We start from the raw sequence: 22014 nt of genomic DNA on the forward strand, positions 1-22014 counted from the left end.
CCTTCTACTTCATTCATCAGCTCATCCATCTGCTGAGTTTCCTTGTGATACCTCATTGTTTGATTCCTACCTCACAGATTAATAGGACCGCAGAATACTAAATTCAGCTTTTTAATTTTTATATACAAGGAAACTGAGTACCAAGGCATTCAGTGTTATTAGCAAGATGGGGCACATAGTACCAATATGGAACTTCAAAAGAAAGACACTGCTTGTTTTAGACCAGCGGAGCTTGGCTCACCTGTAGGTTACCTAAACTGAGATGTCTAGTAGGTCTTTGGCTGTACAGATCTGAAGTTCATGACAGATGTGTAGATAAGAGACAACGTTTTGGAGTCCACCACTGTAGAACTGGCAGTAGAAGCCTGGACTATGGCTTCGAAGGCTCAGAGAATATTTCGAATTAGACAAGGCATAAGGATTGGACCCCAGGGGTCACTGACAGGTTTCTGGGAAAGCTGCAGGAGGAGGGGCCAGTAGAGGTGATTGAGAAGGTAGGTAGTCAGGGGGGTGGAAGCAGGAGGCAGTGGTGCTGACTGCAGCAGGGAACCTATAGAGTGTGTCCTTACAGAGATCTCTGAAAGCGATATGGAAGGAAGCTCAGTCCCTGGGCCTTGATTTTCATGCAAATGACCTTGAATATGTATATTCAAGACCTTTCCTCCCCACTGGTATTCAGCCACGATAACCAAGCGTGTATGGTTTTAATAAACCTTGGCCATGTTTTTTTGGTTGTGGAGGTATAGATGGAATCCATGTAAATATCTTGTTCCATCTCCAAATGATAAATTGTGTAACGATATGAAATTCACTTTAAACATTATGAGGTAAAGGAGTATGTGATTTAAAATATCATGCTTTGGAGGTATTGTATGAGCAAAATTCCTATATTCAATCATCCAAAGCAAACTATTATTTAGGAACTATTTGAAAATAGATAAGCTGAAAATATTTTAAGAGCAAGAGAAAAGTGATGGTATATCAAAAATTACTTTTTCCTATCATACTGGGTTTTGGGTTACATTTAGTGTTATTTAAAGAATCATAAGTTAGAACTTCAAAATATCTCAGGAAGGCAATAAAGATCGTCGAGAACACATCTCATTTAAATTTCTCTGAAACTACCTCAATTTCTCTCAAACTTATTGCATGATAAGTTTAAAACCAAACAAAAACATTTTTATATTCCAAAGGTTGGAATTGTTGCTTTAGAATGCTGCAAAAAATAAGTTTTAAGTTGGCTCAAGCTTTTCCATTACACACCACACACACATACATACAAATATACGCATGAAATTATCATGTAAATGTATACGCTATAGTGAAAGAAAACATTAGGGGCCTAAAATTATTATATAATATTGGGTTAACTTGAAATATATGAATATTGAGAGGCTTAAAATCTTAGAAGTTACTATCTATAAAGAATATTAACGGTTGTGCTCATTACATACAGGTGAGAAACAGGCCCAGAGGTAGCAAAAATTTAGAAAATAGCAATAATAACAATGATAAGAACTACTTCCTTTGAGTGCTTACTGTGTACCAGATAGTGTCCTACATGTGTTAATGGATGATCTTATTCAGTCCTTACAGGTAAGATTATTTTTCCTGTTATTCATTTTACAGATGAAAAAACAGGCACAGAGAAGTGAAATAATTTCCATGCCCTAGTTTGATAAAGCAAGTATACATTTTATGACCTCCTTTTATGATATTTGTAATTCAGAATAAATAATTCCTACGATTAAAATAATTCCAGAAAGTAGGAAAATGCTTCTTTCTTTTCAATCGGTGCTACCTTCTGTCCTAACACTTCCTCCCCAGCCTCGCCTTGACCATCCCTGCTCTATCAAATGTGGACCATGTGTGGTTTATGTGACCAGTTCTTAGGACATCCACCTTGGGAAGCTTGGTCTTTCAATGAAACATTTTCTGAGCATGCAGGCATCATGGTAGATGCCATCACGGAAGAACACAGTCTGAGAGATCAGAGGAGCACAAATCAAAGCCCAGGGTGTGGGGAGGATGTAAGGGCAGAGGCAGCTCATGAGCAAAGGCTCTGAGATGGGAGAGCCAGGGTGGGGATGGGAATGAGTTTTCCTATTCAGCTTGGGTACACAGAACTTCTTTGTAAGGTAGAAATTCAAATTCAGGTCCCCCTTTCTCCATCTTCCACTGAGGAAAAGGCAAATGTCTCTCTTTAGCTCTCCCCCTGCTGCCCTGACATCTTGTGGCATCATGACAAAGTCACGATGTCAAGAATCCATTAATCAGGCTTAATTTCAATTATAAGATACTCTTGTCCAATTAACATCAATTTATTAAGTTTACTTGATTTCATGAAATAATTTGGAAAGAAACAAACTCCTTTCAGTTTTTATTTTTCTTGGAATGTAGCGGAACATAGTAGAAGGAAAGGATAACGAACTCAGAGTCACACGGGTCTGCGTTTAAATACTGACTGTGCCTCTAGCTGGCAGATACTTATGTGGGCAAGTTTCTTAAGGTCTTTGAACTTCCGTGTTTTCATTTATTAAATGAAATAGTAATGTGTCCTAGGGTCGTGGTGGAAATGAAGTGAAGTAACATGTATAAATCTCTTTGGCAGATGTTGCCTAAATGTTTGTTGAATTAACAAATAAAAAGAGGTGAACTGAACAACAAGATAAGATGGAGAATTGAGTAGAGGGACAGTGGTAGGGTGGACCAGAACCAAGCATGGTTAGCAACGTTCTTGAAGGTTCACAGAAGAGAAGTCCCAGCTCCGGCAAATGCCGAATGTCTTGCAGTTACAAAAGTCCCAGCTACCCCATCAAGCTTAATGTAGTCATAGATCGAGTGCCATCATGCCTTTGCCTCTTCTCAGCTGCTTTTGCTACGGACTGGGAAAAGTAATAGCTGGTGTGCACAGATCCCCTGCCGACAAACTGTTAAGCATGGGGGGTGCTTTGTGAGTTACTTTATCTAAGCCTAAGCTAATGAGGATGTTTAGCACAGTCCTTAGCAATTTGTCAACACCTTGGCATTCTAGAGCCATTTCCCAGGGCACTGAGTAAATATTTACATGTTAGAGACGAAACAAGCTCCTCACTAAGAATAATGTTATACTTTTCTCTGTGTGCTTTATCCTGCTATTTTAGAAATGAAAGAGCTTTTCTTTTCAGCTGGTGATTTAGTAGACAATCACAGGATATTTTTACAAGAGTTTTGAAGGCTTTCCTATCAGAGATTTTCACAGGTCTTCTAGATATTCCTGGTGGGAAAGTCGTTTGCAAATCTACCAACCTAAGCCCTTAAATATACATGTTAATCACACCGAAAGGATTTCCAAGATGACAAAATATGAAAGAAAACAGAGAGGAAGTGAAGTAAAAATAGCACATTCTGTTCTTGTCACTGTCTATTCTGAGTTAATGATGTGAATATATGACCGTAAACTTCGTAGATGTGTTGGTGCTTTATAACAATTCATTTGTTTAAAAAAGCATGGATTGAACATGACTTTCTTAGTTTTGACAAATTTACCGTGGTTTTGGAGGAAGTTATCATCAGGGGAAGCTGGGTGAAGAGTGTGCGCGAGCTTTCTGTACTCTTTTTGTAACTTCTCGGTGAATCTAGATGTATTGCAGAAACTTTAAAAAGTTTAAGTGAACTTTAAAAGTATTCACAGATAGGGCAGTTAATGTGAGAGATCTAGTTTTATCTTTGTCTTTTATCGCTTTATACAATCTTATAAAATGCAAAATAAGAGAAAGTGTTTATTGAACCCCTATAAAGTGCTATCCTAGGCCCCTGAGATTCATCAACAAACAAAAGAGACAAGTACCTCTGCCCTTACAGCACTTATATTAGTGTAACTTATTGTGTTCTGACAATAAAGAGTAGGAAGAAAAAAAGAAAGAGAGAAAGAAAGAAAAGAGAAGTAACTTAGAATGTGGTCAGTGGTATGGAAAAAACCACAGTTAGAGATAGTGATCACGGGTGTGTGGTGGGGGGGATCAGGGTGGGGCTTACAGTTTCGCAGAGGGTGGATCTCTCTGAGATGGTGCCTTTTTAGCCAAGGCCTGTAAGAGGTGCTGTGTGTGGGGGAAATGGAAGAGGAAGAGCCAACCTAAAGCTGCGGGAAAGAACAGCAAGGTGGCAGGAGCTGAGGGGAGGAGGAGGAAGGGTGGTAGCACATGAGATTTTCAGTCCATCTTTCTTTTCAGTGCATTTGAGCTCACGGTAAATACATTAGGCTCTCGTGGAAGGAAAAAGAAAGCACGTTTACCTGATACCTACCGTGTCCCTTGCCCTGAACCCATAAAGTGGGACTAACTACCCCTCAGTTTATAGATGAAGAAGTTGATGCTCAGAGAGGTTAAGTAACTTCCCTGAGGTCACACAGCAAACAAACAGCAGAGCCAAGGTTCAGACATGACCTCTTAGCATAGAGACCGTGACCCATCCGCATAGTCCACTTTGCCGTGCTGCCACCCTTGTGTCATGCAGATCAAACAAGAAAACATTTTGTTTCTTCAATTTCTTAGATATTGCTATTGATTATGGCATATAGGCATACTAGCGTATGGTTTTGTAAATTTCTGTTTATTTTCCAGTATCTACTGAATTTGAGGTGTCCAAATGGATAAATGGGAAATTTTGTTTCCCAATTTCTCGTTCTAGACAGAAGAATATTTCTGTTGACTAATATGTTAAAAGTTCCTGCCTTTGAAGTCTTTAATGTACATTACAACATAAGACAGAATCAAGAGTAATTGCTATTTCTGAATTTAAGGATCTTTAGTTTCACATGAGTCTGAGATTGTCGTCTAAAGGAAAAGCATTGCCCAAGCCTCAGTACAACCCAAGAGTGATCTGGATATAAAACAAATCTTTTAGGTTAGATTTTATTTTATTTTATAGGAGAACACTTTGTTCAAAAGGAGATTTAGTCTTACATGGAGAGAATCCGCAGGACCTAATATCGTACTTATTTCAAAAAATTGAACATTTTAGTTGCAGAATAGGAAAAAACAGTTAAGTTTGGCAACAGCTATGTGGGACAAAGTAAAGTCTGACTGTTGAAAGAGGAAATAACAGTATCCACAGTAAAATCAATGCATAAAACTGGAATTATTTAATCATTTAAAAGTTGGGAGAATGTAAGATGACAATATTGTAGTATTGATAATATAGAAAATATTAAGACTTAATTAAGAATATTGATAATATTCTTTGCATAAGGTCCGAAAGAAAATCTTTCAGAGAGCATTAGACCTGACCCAAACTAAATTAATAATGTGCAAATCTCAGAATGGCCAGAGATCGGTTTAGATAAGATTAAAGGCGTATTTAAAAATGAAGTCTTTGCGGCTGTTTTAACTTTTTGTATAAGCAGTGTTTCTTGTAAAGTTGTGTCTACCTTCACAAGAGAGTACTTTTGGAAATACCCAGAATAAATATTATTAGCTCAGCATTTTTTATGACTGCTTCAGATTTGTGGTTTGATAAGGTAGAGGATTCTGTGCTTCTGTACTGCAGGTATCATTATTAGTAGCAGCAAGTGGAGACCTTGTTCTGCAAAATGCTAGCGTATCACGTGGAATCTGACTTGTCAACTGGGGAAAATTATTATGGGGTGGAGTTGCCTCTCTCCCTTTCCCTTCCTCTCTCCCCCATTTTCAGTGGAGTTGTCCCTTCACTTTGCTTCTTTGGACACAGTTCTCCTGTTCTGCCTGTTCAGTTGGTCCAAAAATGAGTCTGGTCTGAGAGCTTCCAGTCCTTTTTTGTTGACTGTCTGTGATCAGCTCTGTCTTCCCATCTCTCAGTACGTGATGATAAAATGATAAAAGAATAAAATGATAAAAGAAGGCCCTGTTCCAGTCTTCTCTTTGAGCTCTAATTTGTGGAGTGACCGGGATGAGCTCATTCCAGGGATCATGCTTTTACAACAGGGCCAAAAATTTCAGAAGATGTGCATGAGATTCTGAGTTAAAAAAAAAAATTAAGATTCGAAACTGAAAAGTAACCATCCCATTCTGTCCTCCCCAGCGCCTGGAGGCCAGTCTGTTCCACATGAATTTTACGTCCTTCAGCTTCTCCAGGACTGAGAGTTGTCCTTCTGTCCTCCTATGTGGAGCAAGAGCCTTAGTTCTGATGAAGCAGCATTACAACACGGTTGATCCAAAGGTTAGACTATTTTAGCGTTTCTCGGCAGGATTTACCAAACTTGATGAGCCAGCTGGTCTTCAGCTGGGCTGTTGCTGGTTTAGCATTATTTAGAAATATTTTTAGCCATTTGTCATCTGTTCCTGATAACTTGAGCTAAGGTGGCTTACTGAAAATCACACGGGAACATGGACTCTGCTAAGGACCGCGATTCTGAACATGTGCAGAGAAGTGCAGCACGACTGCAAATTCTCAGCTCGTTCAGTTGCTGTCTTTCCATAGCTCACTTCAGAGTGGATATTGTTGAGGAAAGCGTATGTATGTTTAACATTTTATTTTGGTGAAAGCAATATCATCAAAGGGCTTAGATTTAGAGTATTAGGCTCAAATTTTACTTCTCGAGTTACTTTTCGAATTAGTTAAGGGCCTTTGAAATTCTACATGTAATTACAATATTTTCTGAATTCAGTTCAGCATTTCATAAAGTACTTGTTGCTGATTGTTTTTATAAATATTTCACATTAGCAAAATAATCTGTATTCCAGTATTTAAAAATAGATAATCATGTTCACTATTTCTCCTTTGAATGTCACAGTTGATGACTCTGAATTCAAACACCTATATTTTGAAAAAGAAGAATTTTATCTTCTTAACTATGTTTATGATTGGAGAGTATCTTCTGTTGTGTAAGAACAAAACCTGAGAAAAATATTGTTATTATATCTATCTACTTCTTTCTTTTTTGTACATAGCAACAGATATTTGTCATCTAGTTTAGAGAACTTTCTCAACGACTCTCTAACGTTTTCCCTTCTTTGTAGAGCATAAATCATGTGGTCACAAACTTGCAGAGTAAATTCATCTCTAGATTCATAGTGTGATGCAAGTGAAGATTGGAAAATAATCATTTACCCTCCATTTTAAGAGTGGACCCACTTTCTATGTGTTAACAAATTCCCAAGTTCTTCAGGAAAAGAGGACTATAAGCCATGTGGGAGATAATAGTTAAAAAAAATTTTTTTTTATTGGAGTATAGTTGATTTACAATGTTTTGTTAGTTTCAGGTGTATAGCCAAGTGAATCAGTTATGCATATATCAACTCTTTTAGATTTTTTTATTAGATTCTTTTCCCATATAGGCCATTACAGAGTACTGAGTAGAGTTCCCTGTGTTATACAGTAGGTCTTTATTAGTTATCTATTTTATATATAGTAGTGTGTATATGTCAGTCCCAATCTTCCAGTTTATCCCTCCCCGCCCCTTACCCACTGGTAACCATGTTTGTTTTCTACATCTGTGACTATGTTTCTGACATCATACTTTTCTGAAAGAACTCAGGCATTATAACCATACAGACCTGGTTTTGGACCCTTATTCTGCCATTTGTCAGTAGTTTCGCAAACATTACTTCACCTCTTCGAGCTTCCATTTCCTCCCATGTGAAATAATGATAATAAAGCTGCTATTGTGAGCAGCAAATGGTTTTGTATATACAGTGCCTGGTACTGAGCTTGGTGGATGATAAACATTCACAAGTGGTAACTGGTTTGAAAGAAGGGATGATACAAGTTGAATCGCAATTTAGCCACCTATCAGCCAGGCGATCATGGGAAAGTTAATTCATTCTTCTGAGCCTGACTTTGTGGAACCACTAATTTTATACGAATATTTCTGTGTCTGGACTGCTGCCTATCTAATGCTTAGAATATGATTAATATAGTCTAATATATGGCAGTTTTTACCACAATGACTATTGTCATTTGCCTTTCCTGACATTCTTCTAGTCTCTGAAATTCAGACTGCCACCCAGTAGTTTCATGTTTCTGCCTCTTCCAGCTCCCAGGCAGATCATAAGGGGCAGAGCTCTTCTCCTTTCTTTCATGTGCTCAGGGAGTCTCTTTGTTTCCTGAATTGTGGAGGCCAATTGCATTCTGCGAGATGTTGGCAGCATCCTTCTGTAATTTTATGTTGTGTTGCTTCAACAGGGATTGCTTTGTTGACACACATTGGCCATATGGAAACGATTTTGGATGGTACTGTTGACAGCCGTGTTTACATTGCTGTTTGTGTCTTTTTCCCCCTAGTTCTAAAACAGTTCAGGCCTGGGAGATTCTATCCACATTGCAATAAGCATCTTTTTCTTTCTGTCGCCCCACCTCCCTTTTCTTCTTCAAACACAACTTGCTCCTTATTTGTATGTGTAGGCAAATTGCCGAGGTGTGTATCAGAATTGATGATGATGAGTGTGTTTTAGAAGAATCCTCTGTCTTAAGGGAAACACTTTACTAAGTTTCCACTGGTATAACTGAAAAAGATAAAAAAAAAGTGAGAAAAATAGGCTAATAAGATGAGTCAAAGGGGAAAAAGTTTGAAGTTTAAATAAAGGACTATTATAAAGACGGGGAATGGTATGAGGGTTTTCATGGGCTTTTCGGGGTAAGTCAGACTAAACAACCTATTATAATAAAAAACACAGCACTTTACATATTTAGACAGATTGCAAATGCTTACTGTTAAGTATCTCTTCTGGTTGAGACGTGGAAATTTTGATCAAATTTTGGAGGGGAAGGGAGAGAGAAAAATCTCTAGGTGATTTATAACCTATATATAACTTTTGGCAACATGCCACATTTGTTAGATGATGTTCTGATGTTCTCTTAGTAAGGCATTTGCAGCAAATGGACTAGATTCTTAGAAACAAATGCAAAGGAAAGAATGATCAAATTTGCCCATATTCAATAGCTTCCATGTCATGAAAAATTCTCATTCTAATCACAGAGGTGGCATATGGGGCAAAATAAATTTATAGGATGATTCCATTAATATGAAGTACTAAAATAGGCAAAACTAACCTATAGTTATTAAAATCAGATCTGTGGTTGCCTGGGGTAAGAGGTAGGGGGAGATAACTTGGAAAGGAGCATAGTGAATTTTCTGGAGTGATGGAAACCTATATGTTGATGGAGTTAGTGGCTGATGGAAGAGTACACTTGTCAAAACTCACTGAACTGTACCTTTAAAATATGAGTATTTTATTACATGTTAATTATACCTCAGTAAAGATGACTGAAAAATTGAATCTGTACTAAGGCATAGGAGAGAATATAAATATTAATTAGGAAACCTGTTGAGAGTTAGAGACAATTATCACAAATATAAGAGTATAAATAGATACTAAGCTCTCAGAAAATTAGAACACATGATCCCGTGAAATATCATCTTTAGTCAGTTGTTGATTAAAACTAGCTTTCAATGAAGAACTGCATCCTTATTTCTTGCAGTTGTCATTCATTTAATTGTCTACTGGATCTGAGTCAAAATATTCAGAGTCCAGATTCCCAAGGAGTTTTCTACAGTCTTTGGCCACACAATGGCACAATATTTGGGTGAAGAGAAAAAACAATCCAGATGTTCATTTAGATGTGAACAAATATCCAAAGACTCTTGGCCTCGTATTGAATTTCCTCAGTAAAATATGTATCTTGTTACAAAATTATCAATATGTGAATGTTACAGTCTTTTTCTGGTATTCCTCTGCAGCCTGATTTTTCTCCTTAAGTAGAGGGGTTCTGTGTGGGAACAGGTTAAAGCACACAAAGCTTTGTGATCTTGGGTCATGTGTATTTGGTGGCAGTAATGGACCCATTGAAACAGGTGCCGCCATTGAACTGTGTAACTGCCCTAAGATCAAGTTAGAAGGGAGGCACAGAAAGGGACCAGCCTCTGGGCCAAGCAGGTATTCACCTGGAGTAAGCTACTGCATTTAGCAGAGAGCCTTGTGCATAGCAGATGCTCCAAAATATTTAAAATTTAGAAGATATTCACTCCCTTCAACAGTCAATTTTATTTCCCATTTGAAACACCATAAGGATATAGCAACGAGTTAAGCTTCCTTAAACCCTGAATTTCTTTATGAGTTAGAACTTTATTGGACACATTATTATAGTGTACAATGCTAATTTATTTTCCTATATAAGTGACAAAAAAGTGGGAGCTTCCTCACAAGCATTTCTTACCATGATGAATCGTTTAGTTATCAAAAGGTTGTGGTGAATTTCTTGGTGATCATGGAATTCTACAATAGGGTATTAAAAAAAATTTATCCAGGTTAGGGAAAAGCTTTACACATTAATCTAAGCCAGCTGTAATGTTTAATATGATTTGGGGATCTAATTTTGCTTCATTGGTTCTGCTTCAGGTAATGCCAACTTAACGATCCATTTATGTAATTGTAGAATAATAATAAAAATGCCTAACAATTTTAAGATACAGGGTGTTCTGAAACATTTCTCCTGGAAACCTAATATATCACAGGGTGATCTGAGGGGAAAAATTTATGTCAAAAAAGTTTGGGGAACATTTTACAGTGTTGCAGTTTCATCGTGCCCATTTAGCAAATGAAAGTCTGTCTTAATTAGTTCAGGCTCTGTCACAGAACACCGTAGACTGGATGGCTTATCAACAACACACATTTATTTCTCACGGTCCTGGAGGCTGGGAAGTCCAAGATGAAGGCGCTGGCAGGTTCAGTGTCTGGGCAGAACTTATTTTCTAATTCATGGATGGCAGCTTTCTCGCTGTATTCCCAAATGGCAAAGCGGTGAGGGAGCTCTCTGGGGTCTTTTTTATAAGGGCACTAATCCCATTCATGAGGACTCCACCTTCATGACTTAATCACTTTCTCAAAAGCCCTACTTCGTAATACCACCACATTGGGAATTAGGCTTCAACATACGAATCTTGGTGGGGGGCACAGATATTCAGTCTAAAGCATTTCACTCCTGGTCCCTCCAATTCATGTCCTTGTCTTATGCAAAATCATTCATCCCATTTCAATATCCCCTGAACTCTTTTAACTCAGTCCAGCATCAACTTAATGTCGAGAATCTCACTGAAATATCATCTAAATCAGATATACATGGGACTCGAGGTACAATTCATGTGAGGCAAATTCCTCTCTAGCTGTGAACCTGTGAAAACAAGTATGTCCTGTGCTTCCAAAATATAGTGGGACAGGCATAGGGCAGCATTCTCATTCCAAAAGGAAGAAATAGAAAAAAGAAAGGTGTAACAGATTCTAAGAAGTCCAAAACCTAATGGGGTAAATTCCATTAGATCTTAAGCTGGAGAATGACTTTTTTTGGCTCAATGTTTTGCCTTCTAGGCCCACAGGGGTGGCAGTGTCACCCCTATGGTTTGGCAGGACAGTCTGAGTTGGGTTTCAACATATGAATTTGAGGGGGCGGTAGTGGTGCAGACACAAACATTCGGTCAATGGCAGAGTCTCAGGGAAATAGCGCAGTGAAGAGCCATAGAGAATTTCATTTAACCCAGCATTTCTTTTTTTTTTTTTTTTTTTTTTTTGGCGGTACGCGGGCCTCTCACTGCTGTGGCCTCTCCCGCTGCGGAGCACAGGCTCCGGACACGCAGGCTCAGCGGCCATGGCTCACAGGCCCAGCCGCTCCACGGCATGTGGGATCTTCCCAGACCGGGGCACGAACCCGTGTCCCCTGCATCGGCAGGCGGACTCTCAACCACTGCGCCACCTGGGAAGCCCTAACCCAGCATTTCTTAATTGTCCATTACACCTTCTGTTGTCTTAAGGAGCACTGGTCTTGAGAAAAACAGAGTTTGAGACATGTTGGTTTTTTTTTTTAAATTATGTATCTCCTTTATGTCTCAAAACTACCCAGTGAAGTACTCACAGAGCTTAAATTTCTTTCCAGAGTGAAAGTAGTAAGTAATGGAAGAAAGATCAAGTACTCAACGAAAGATCAAAAAGCTCAAGTTGTTGTCTTCTAATGCCATCAATCCATTCATCCACCCATCCTTCTATCTCCCTTTCAACAAAATATGTTCTTCTCTCTGTTCTAAGCTTGTTGGCTACCGAGCTAAACCAAGCAAAGGTGGTTCCTTAGTGAGAGGGGGAGGCATCTGATAAATAACATGTTTTCACACAGTGATGTCTACAATGATGGAGCCCCACTGGTGGATGTGACAGGGAGGGACTGGCGTGGGGATAGACTGGGCTATTTTAAATGGGGTAATAATGATGGTCCTCCCAGTGGATGTAAAACCTGCTTTGAGACCTAAAGATGAAGAAGAAGCTCTTTCCACTGAGCCATATTTTAAATTTAACTAAAGGACTCCAATACGATATAGCATGTCATTAAGAGCATAAGTCTGCCTTGGTGTAAATCATAATTGTTACTGATTGGGTAACCTTGGGCAAGGAACTTAATGACTCTGTGCCTCAGGTTTCTGATCTGTAAAAATGCTGTTATTAATACTACCTGTCTCAGAAAGCACTGTTAGGGGTTGGATGAGTTAATACAATGCTAAGAACTTAATACATCACCTGACACGTAGCAATAAATGCTAGTTGTGTTGTTACTGTTATTTCTTTGTGATTTCTGGTATTTGCCTCCTACCGGAGACCTGGGGTGAGCCTGGCTGTTGAGCTGGTTGTTGGGACTGCATGGCTTTATAAGGCTTATGGAGTTTGGGAAAAGCAAAGTTGTAATTTCCCCTTTGTCACTGTGAAGGTTATAATCCTGAGAAACTCCATGACATGATCATACATGAGCCCTTAAGACTTTTAAGTCCAGCATGGGCATCAGTGTGCTCTGCAGACTGTTCAAGCTGATGTGTGAGTGGCCTCGACTGGCCAGCTCTTGGCGGGGCTGAGCAGGTTGGGGGCCGTGCTGCTGACTCCTGTGCTGCTCACTCTGGCTGTGATCAGTCCCATCAGGACTGAAGAAGGCCAGCCAGCAAAGCAGACCTGAGCCTCCTCCAGCCCCCTGCCAAGGAGGGGGGGTTAGGTACACTCCTTTGTGGCACAGCTGGAAACCTCTGGCCTAGTGGTTCTCTGCAGCTAATTAGTATCCTGGGATGCTGTGGGGCAGTCTACTCATGTGGGACCCAAAAGATTTGGCAGGAGAGACCTTGAATCCCAGGAAGGTCATCGCGTTGGTGCTTGAGTCCAGCAAGTGCCCCTGTCTCCCCAGTAACAGTCTTTTAGGACCACAGACTGACTCTGGACTGATTCTTTAAGAAGGGAACCTTGATCAGTACAGCTCAAAACTGCTCCAAACCTAGTGCTCCTTCTCTCTGCCCCTCACCTTTTACCTTCCTCTTTCCTGCTGCTCCCATTTGAACCTGATTCCTTCAAGGCTCCTCCTTTAAAACTAGAAAAATCCAAAATCTGACTTGATGGTTTATGAAGAAAGACTTGATGGGCCAGGGAAAGGCATCCCGTCATTTACTCCTCCATAGCTTGGTTTGTTTTCCTTAATGATGAGAAGCGCTCAAGCTTAGGAATAAGATCTCTTATTTTTCCTGAAAAGAGAAATGTGAAATATGTAAAACTCAACGTATCTATAGAATTTTCAAAACATTATTTTAATGAGTGCAGATGGTTAGCTAAATTTGATCATCTTAATGAAAATAAAGAAATCACCACTCTGGAGAATACAGTATTTATAGGATGCTCACTAGTGAATTTCCCATGTGTCTCCTCATTCACTTTTTCTCCCCAAATATCGATCAGCTTTCAATTTATATACTTAAGCCACATAATTTCTACATTCAAAATTTTATTTATTTAACAAACATTAACTGAGAACTTATTATGTCCCATACACTGGTAGATGTTGAATGAGTAAGCTATATTTCCCTCACTTGAAGAATTACTATTATATAGTGATTCAGATACAAAAATTGATAAATTAAGACACATTACAAAAATCACAAAATTCAAGGGCTCAGCAGAGGTCTATTGGGGATATAAATGGTGAGTGGCCAAAGCTGCCTGGGAAGGTTGAGAAGTTATTTGAATTGACAGATTCAAGGATTCCTGAGGCAGAGGAAAGAGGACCTTCTATGTAGGAGGAACAAAGACAGAGATGTAGGTATTGGGAGTAGTGGTGATACATTTAGTGTATGTGTGGGGTGGAGGAAAGGAGATGAGCTCAGGGGTGCAGAACAGGGCAAGACTGGGATGAGTCTGTTGTGTCAGGGAAGAAAATTGACCTTTTTCTCGTTGGTAGTGGAACGTGACAGAGTCCTGCTTTATTTTTTCTTGGACTTTGTTGAGAGGAATTATGGCAGTGAGACCAGATAGAAGACTTTCGAGATTCCTATCAAGAAATGATGAGCTCCACTGAGGACTGATGAGAAGAGTGGATGGATTAGAAAGACATGTAGGAAGCGGAATACATAGAATGTGGAAATGTAAGAATGGAAAGAGTTGAAGATGATGTCAATGTTTCTAGGGTGAAAGTTTATTTATTAAAAAAATAATTATTGAGGATTTTTTCTAAGCCAGGTAAATATAGGGGCATATTAGAGTTTCCAGTCCTGGGCCATGTGTTTGTTCACCCAGGAAATGACAGTACAGTGTGACATGCGCTACATTAGAGTTTAATGAAGAGCACCAGGGACACTTCAGTTGCTATCGTTGCCTAACAAACCACCGCAGAAGTAGTGGTGTGAAACAGCAGCAGTTTTACTATGCTCCTGGATTCTCTGAATCAGGAATTCAGAAAGGCAACATGTGATATGAGGAGCCTCATCTGGGAAAATGTGAAGATGTGGAAGAAGATGACCCATTGCTGTGGGCTGGAATTATATGAAGGCTCATTCATTCACATGTCTGGGCTCCTGGCTGGGAGGACTCAAAGGTTACATGTGGGTGTCCACTCTATGTGGGTTGACTTGCTCAGTGCAGGGAAACCTCAGAGGGGCTGGACTTCTTACCCGGAGGCTCAAAGCTTCAAGCACAAGTCTTTCAATTAACAAGGTAGCGTTGCCTTTTCTGGCTGGCCTTAAAAGTTGTGCATCATCACACTGCCACATTTTATTGGTTAAAAGAGAGTCCTAAGCCCACCTGGATTCTAGGGCAGGGGACATAGACTCCAACTCTTATAGAGAAAATTGTCAAGACTTCATTGTAGAAAAGCATATGGCAGGGAAGATATTGTGGCCATCCTTGGAAAATAAAATCTGCCATAGACACCCAACCAAATTTCAGGATGAGGCTTTGTGAGGAAAATTGTTTTTAAGTGTGTAGGCAGAGGAGACAGCATACGCAAAGATCTTCAGGAAGGAAAGAGAACACTTTGCATCCAGCAAATCTGAACACAGAGTTGAACTAGAGCAGTCAAGAGAACTCAGCCTTGTATAAGCCACTGTGACCTTGACCACAAAAGGTCTTTCAACCTTTGGAAAAAACCTCAGACCTTGTCTTAAAGGTGGAGGGAATTCTTGAAGGTTTTTAAGCAGTCATGGGGTGGGGACATTTTCACACTTTGATTTAGGTATATCCTTCTTTCTCTTGGGTCTGGAATGATGAGCCAGGGTTTGCTAAAGAGAGTAGGATGACAGAAAGGATGGGATGGACAGTCCTGATATGCAGAGTCTTCTAAGAGAAGGGTAAAAAGTGGACTGCAGAACAGAGAATGGATGGGAACATGGCAAGATTAGAGGCAGGGTTCTCAGGGACCAGGCTTTTACGGTAATTTAACTAAGATGGAGTAGTGTCTAAACTAGAAATATTGAAGAGTTGGAAAAAAATTGACAGATTTAAGAAATAGTCAGAGACTATAATAGACTGGATCTAATGACTGTTCACATGTGTGGGATAGGGGAGAAAGAAGAAACGGGAATTCAGTTACTTGAGATAGAGAATACAGGAGGTGGCGCAGGTTGGAGTAGAAAGAAAGAGCTCCTTTTCGTTAGTGTAGTTTAAATAATTAATTTAGCATCTAATGATGTGTGACATTATGTGAATTTTATGTACTGAGACATGGTGATATTTACTCTTTTTTTTGTTGCTTTGTTTTTTAAGAGTCTACCTCTATTGCATACATAGGTGTAGAGTATTTAGTGTTTACAGCACTGTTAAATAAGTAAGAAAATCCTCTTCTGAAGTAAGATACACATTTCCATGTGAAATTATGGAATATATTCTTAGTCATTTACTTTTTATGGAAATAGATTTATTCAAAATTAGATATTTTGCGTTAAACACGTGCAAGAGGCCCTCATTAACTGACAATAATTGGTACTTTTGTCAATCTTTGCCCATATAAGCAAGAAGCAACTGCAGAAATGACCTTATAGAATCTGAAGAGCATAAACAGTCTCTCAAGTATGTTAGTGTTGGGTTTGAACTACCTGGAGAAAATTGCACTGAAAAATATATTATAGCAGAGGGACAGCTGGAGGTCACAATGGAAGCTTTGGCCTGTGGTTTTAAACATCAGAAATTTCATCCAACTACTTAGAAGGTTCTAGAGACTTAAAATTGTAATTGCTACAAACTCAAATCGACTACAACCTCATTTATTTGCACTTGCACTTCCAAAAGGAAATGCTGTTCTTGGCTATGAAAACACAGTTTCTTCCCTAATGGGCTGCCCTTCCTTTGTGAGCAGGCTTTGCTTTTATTATTCTGAAAGGACAGATGCAGTCAAGCTGCAGAATGACAGCTGCACACTGATGTCAGCAGAGTAAAGAGGGACTTGCTCCCTCATTCTATTTCGTTTATAGGCAATGTACCCACTTTCAAACAAACTAAGAAAATACATTAAATGAGAATCTTGTGTAAATTTTCTGTAAATGGAAAGAAAGCCTGTACGTATATAAAAGTAATTTCTATGATTTTTCATATAAGTGTATTTCTTATGTGTGTATTTTTCATATAAGAAGTGTATATTTCATATAAGTGTATATGTATGTATATCACAATGTATATATACACACAAACACAGAGCCTCATCAAGCTATTCATTCAATAAGTACGTATTAAGTATCTACTGGCTGCAAAATAACATTCTAGGTGCAGGGGATATAGCAGTTAACACAGAAGGCTGAAATCTGCGCACCGGTGCATTTCACATTCCAGTGGTGGGTAGATATAGGCCCAAGATGAGTTTGGATGAGAAAAAAATGAACTTCTCTAAATAATCTCCATCTTGAGTATCTCTCTTTATCATCCATGGGTTGCTGAAATTTTACGGTGCATCAGAGCCACCTGAGTTACCTATTGAAGGGCAGATTCTTAGCCCTCACATCCAGAATCCCTAAGTCACTGTATCTCAGTAGGAGTCGAGAAATCTGAATTTTAAAAATGCACAGATTAGGATGAAGATGTCCACAAACCACATTTTGGGAAGTTCTGTTATATGAGGAAAGTTCGTTTGTTGCGTCTTCCATAATTTCTTTACTGTATGGTCATTGTTAATATCCTGCCACACCAGTAGAAATGCCAGAGAACCCTTCATGCCCCAGGACTTGAGTGATTGCGAGTATATGGTGTTCTTAAGAACAATCCGACTTTATTTATAGAAATGAAAAATTTTAATCAGAATATTTTCAGCTACAGTTTGTTGTCATCAATCATGTGAGTAACATGACTTGTGTACATTTATTTATAGCTTATATAAACATGTGTACATTTGGTTATGATTATACTTCTTTGTTAAAAATATCACTGTTTATATTTGCAAACATTTGTCATGTATGCTTAAGGGAAGATTTGTGTATTACTAATAAATGTAAATAGTAATACTACATGTGGCTTGTGATTTATGTGTACCTTTTTCTAGAAGTGCAAATTTAAAGCTGCCTGAGGTCTTTTTTTTTTTTTTTTTTTTGAGGCTTGGGAAAAGTATGTTTTATTTTTTAAATTTTTATTTATTAAAATTTTTTTTATGGGAGTATGGTTGATTTACAATGATGTGTTAGATTCAGGTGTACAGCAAAGTGAATCAGTTTTACACATACATATCTCCACTCTTTTAAAGATTCTTTTCCCACATAGGCCATTACAGAGTATTGAATAGAGTTCCCTGGGCTCTACAGTAGGTTCTTATTAGTACGGATGCCTGAGTTTTGTGTTTTGTGCTAATCCCCACTTTTATTCCAGTCACAGTTGATCAGGCACACAGTCAAACTCTCCCATTTCTCTCTTGGGTCCTCCTTAAAGTTGCTGCTGAATTTTTATTCCCAAACAGACACTCATAACACACTCTTCTTAATGATGTGTGGTGTCTCCATTTTGCCCACAAATTTCATCAACTCAAGGGTGAGGCCAATAGTGTACCACTCACCCTTTTCTAGCCTGTCACCATGTATCTTATTTTTCAGCCAGGAGGAGTGTTTTGCCTGGAACTTTTATGCCACCAGGTTTGAGCATAGACTTCTCCGAATGTTTAAGATACAGTTTCTTATCTCTTTTTTTAAAAAAATAACAGCTTTATTAAAATATAATTTATATACCATATAATTTACCTGTTTAAAGTATAAAGTGCAAATACCACCACGATCTAATTTGAGAACATTTTCATCCCCCTATCAAGAAATTCATACCCACTCACAGTCACCAGTCCTAGACGACCACTAATCTACTTTCTGTCTCTATAGATCTGCCTGTTCTGGACATTTCATGTAAATGGAATCATACAATATGTGGTCTTTTGTGACTGGCTTCTTCAACTTAGCATATGATTGTCGTGGTTCATCCGTGTTGTATCATGTAGTCCATTCCTTTTTGTGTCTGAATAACATTCCATTGCATGTATATAGTACAATTTTATTTATACATTTGTTATCTAATGAACATTTGGGTTGTTTCCAAATTTTGGCTATTTTGAATAATGCTTTTATGGATATTCATGTATCTCTTGCCTTTTTTATCTGGTTATATCCTAGCCATCTTTCAAGGCCAAACTCAAATGACAGCTCCTCTGTGAAATCTTCCCTGGTCTTTCACGAAGTCACTCACCTTTCCCCTACTTTCCTTTCCATTATGCACTTTCTCATGAGCACTTTCCCTGGGTTTTTAACATTTCTGTCCCCTTGTTCAACTGTGAACTTCCCAAAGGCATGGGCAGCATCTCACCATTTTTCATACCTGCCTTGGTGCCCAGTATAGTCAGGGCTTGGTCAATAGTCAGATAAGTGTTATTTGTAGGAAGGAAAGAAGAAACAAAGTAAGGAAGGGAGGAAGGAAAGAAGAAGATAGTCTTAAGATAATAAGCTTTTGTTTTTAGCTGAATCACAGTGCTATATTTTCTGAGACTCTTGACGTCAATAGCCAGATGAATTGTTGGAAGAGTGGGAAAAGGGGTTTTTGAGTCAGAAATAAGCTCATTATATTGGTACTACAAAAGTAAGAGACTTGAATAGTTTTATCATATTTCCAAATCTTATTAGAATTAAAACTGCAAAACCAGTGACAACAGTGAGTCAGAAAATTAAACACACAGCTACAAATAGACAATTTTATATTTCAGTGATTAATCATAACAGCACCACTTAATTGGTGTTCTAAAAAGGATACTTTTTTCATTAAATATTTCTTCATCTTATAACATGTATTACGTAGCTGAGAAATTAATTGTAGTATATGAAATATGTAGAATATACATAAGATTTGACATGTAGAATATACACAAAATTTGGCAAGAACATGGAGGCGAGAAAGTTTTTTCTTTAATCCGAAGGAGGGAAAGTCTGCATCAAAATGGAGAAACATATGTGTCTCTTTCAAAGTGAACAATTTCATGTCCATAAAGAGTAGAGTAGAGAAGAGTAAATCTGAGATGCTGGAATCTGTGCTGTCAAGTTGGAAGGACTCGGGGGGCCCTCGGTCAGTGGGGTGAAGGCGCCGGAAGGAAGCCATCCTTGCTCTTGGCTACCCCTTATCCAGCTATTAATGAACTTTTAAGGCTGCCAAGGGAGAGCCCTGTTGGAGGTGAAATGGAAATGGCTGAAAGTTTTCAAGAAGGATCTGAGTCTTTCACTCTCTTTGTGCCCCCAGAGTAATAAGAGGGATAATTTCAGAGCAAGAAAGATAAAACCAAAACACAATTTGACCTACTCTTTACTTTTTCCTAGGGCAAACCCTGACTACTCCATTCCCTTTCTGCTATTGCTTTTGTTCAAGTACATGAGTTATAGTCTTGGGCTTGGTGCAAAATGCAATAGGGTGCTCTTGGCAACAATTATCACCAGTGGGTGGAAAGCTAATAGGTGGTATCAATAACAATAATAAGATCTACCAATTATCAGAACCTATCATGGGGCCAGATACTCTGCTAACTGATTTGTATCTGAAATCTTACTTAATAATTATTGCATTGTCCTAATGAGGTAAGTAGTTGTATCCCTATATTTTAAGGGAGAAAATAGAGACTCTAAACGGTCAAGCCTGTTGTATTTCATGAATTTATTCATTCCATCTACTCTTTCAATGACGATTAAGTAGTCTCCATTCTATAAGAGGCATATGTTTGAGTGTTCAGTTTGTTCATCTCCAAAGCTACCACCTCCTCCTGTACTCCACATCCATCTCTGTACCTTCTTGGAGTTTTGCTTCAATCACTTATTTTGTCTACATGTGGCATCAGAAGTTTTTCTATCTGCTTTTCCCCACCATGTTAAAATCTCTTAGCCATTACAAAACTGCTTTTTAAAATTACATTTGTCCCCTTACCTACTCCATCTCTCTCCTTCCATTTGAGGGCAAACTTCTTACAATAATGCTCATTCATCTCTAACCCATCACATATTCACCCCTCAACCAATGTACGTCATTCTTTTCCCACTACTCAACGGAAACTGTTCTAAGCAAAGTCATCGTTAACTTTCCAATTGCGAAATAATGCACGTCTTCTCCTATGTCTGTCTTACATGATTGCTCTGTGATATCTGACCCTGTGGACCATTCTCTTCTTTGGGTTTCCCCTCCCTTGACCTCCATGTTTCTCTTATCCTCTAGCATCTTGCTCTCAGTCTCCTTTGAAGACTTATCTTCTTGATCCAACACTGGAATACTGATACTAGTCTTTCCCAGAGTCCAATCTTTGGTCTTTTGCTTTTCTTATCTATATAGTCATCATTGGTAAACTTGCTTAAATCTGATGATTCCCACATTTATATCCACCTCCCAGATTTCCTTTTCTAATGTTAAAATCATAAGCACAACCACTGATCTTTCCCATTTGGTTGTTCTACACACATCTCAAAATCAACATTAAAAACTGACTTCGTACTTTCCTCTATAAAATTGTCCTTTTCCTTATTTTTATCAGTGATGACATCTAATCACCTAAACCAGGTAACTGGCATCAGTCTAAGCCCCTCCATCCTTCAGTTCTTTCCTACCTTCGTTTGGTCACTTGATCCTCTTGAGTCTGCTTTCTGTATTTTATTTGGAAGACATCTTTTCTCCATCCCTCCTTGTTACTGTTTTAGTTTACATCTCTTCTTGCCTTAATTACTGTAAAAACCTCATGAATGTTCTTCCTGCCTTCAGTCTTTTTTCTCTGTAAGTCATCTTTCACAGAACTTGCAGAGGGGTGTTAAATGCAAACCAAAGCATGGCATTCCCAGTAATAAATTCTTGTGATGGGTTTCCATAGCATTCAGGAAAGTCTGAACTGCTGAGCTTGGCAAACAAGGCATTCATCACTAGGTCCATGTATTTCTTTCTAGCTTTATTTATCATCCACTCCAACATGCCAGCTGCACCCCCAGAAAAGTTGAAGTGCAGACTATTTACCATTAAAGGTCCTTGGTATGTGATCCTCTCAGCAGTGCACTTTTGTTCTTTCACCCCTTGAGACTGTTCTGTCTTTTCTCCTTCTTTTACAATTTCCTTTGGATTTGTGAGAGGTGGATCTGATTGCTCCTCTAATCTGAGCTATAGATGATTTCTCTCTTTTTTTATCCCACAGACTATGGATTATTCTTTTTTAAAATCTTTAACCTGATACTTACAACACTTCACTCAAAGTAGTGGTAAACTTATTTCTTTCAGAAATAGAGTGTTAATTTGTTGAGGAGTTTTTACC

At 38.6% G+C, this 22014-nt stretch overlaps 1 long non-coding RNA gene across 2 annotated transcripts in view; it reads left to right on the plus strand.

Annotated features, from left to right (window-relative positions):
- The window catches only part of LOC307176107, a 273040-nt gene that overhangs the window by 57818 nt on the left and 193208 nt on the right, over nt 1–22014 (plus strand). The window contains exon 2 of one of the 2 annotated variants that reach the window (XR_013824606.1): nt 6037–6174. The exons of the other annotated variant lie outside the window; for it this stretch is intronic. This is a non-coding gene — a long non-coding RNA (uncharacterized lncRNA). The remainder of the gene's footprint in view (nt 1–6036; nt 6175–22014) is intronic. 2 annotated transcript variants of the gene reach the window in all.

Source organism: Stenella coeruleoalba (assembly GCF_951394435.1).
Source record: "Stenella coeruleoalba genome assembly, chromosome: 17".
Classification (NCBI taxonomy): Eukaryota; Metazoa; Chordata; class Mammalia; order Artiodactyla; family Delphinidae; genus Stenella; species Stenella coeruleoalba.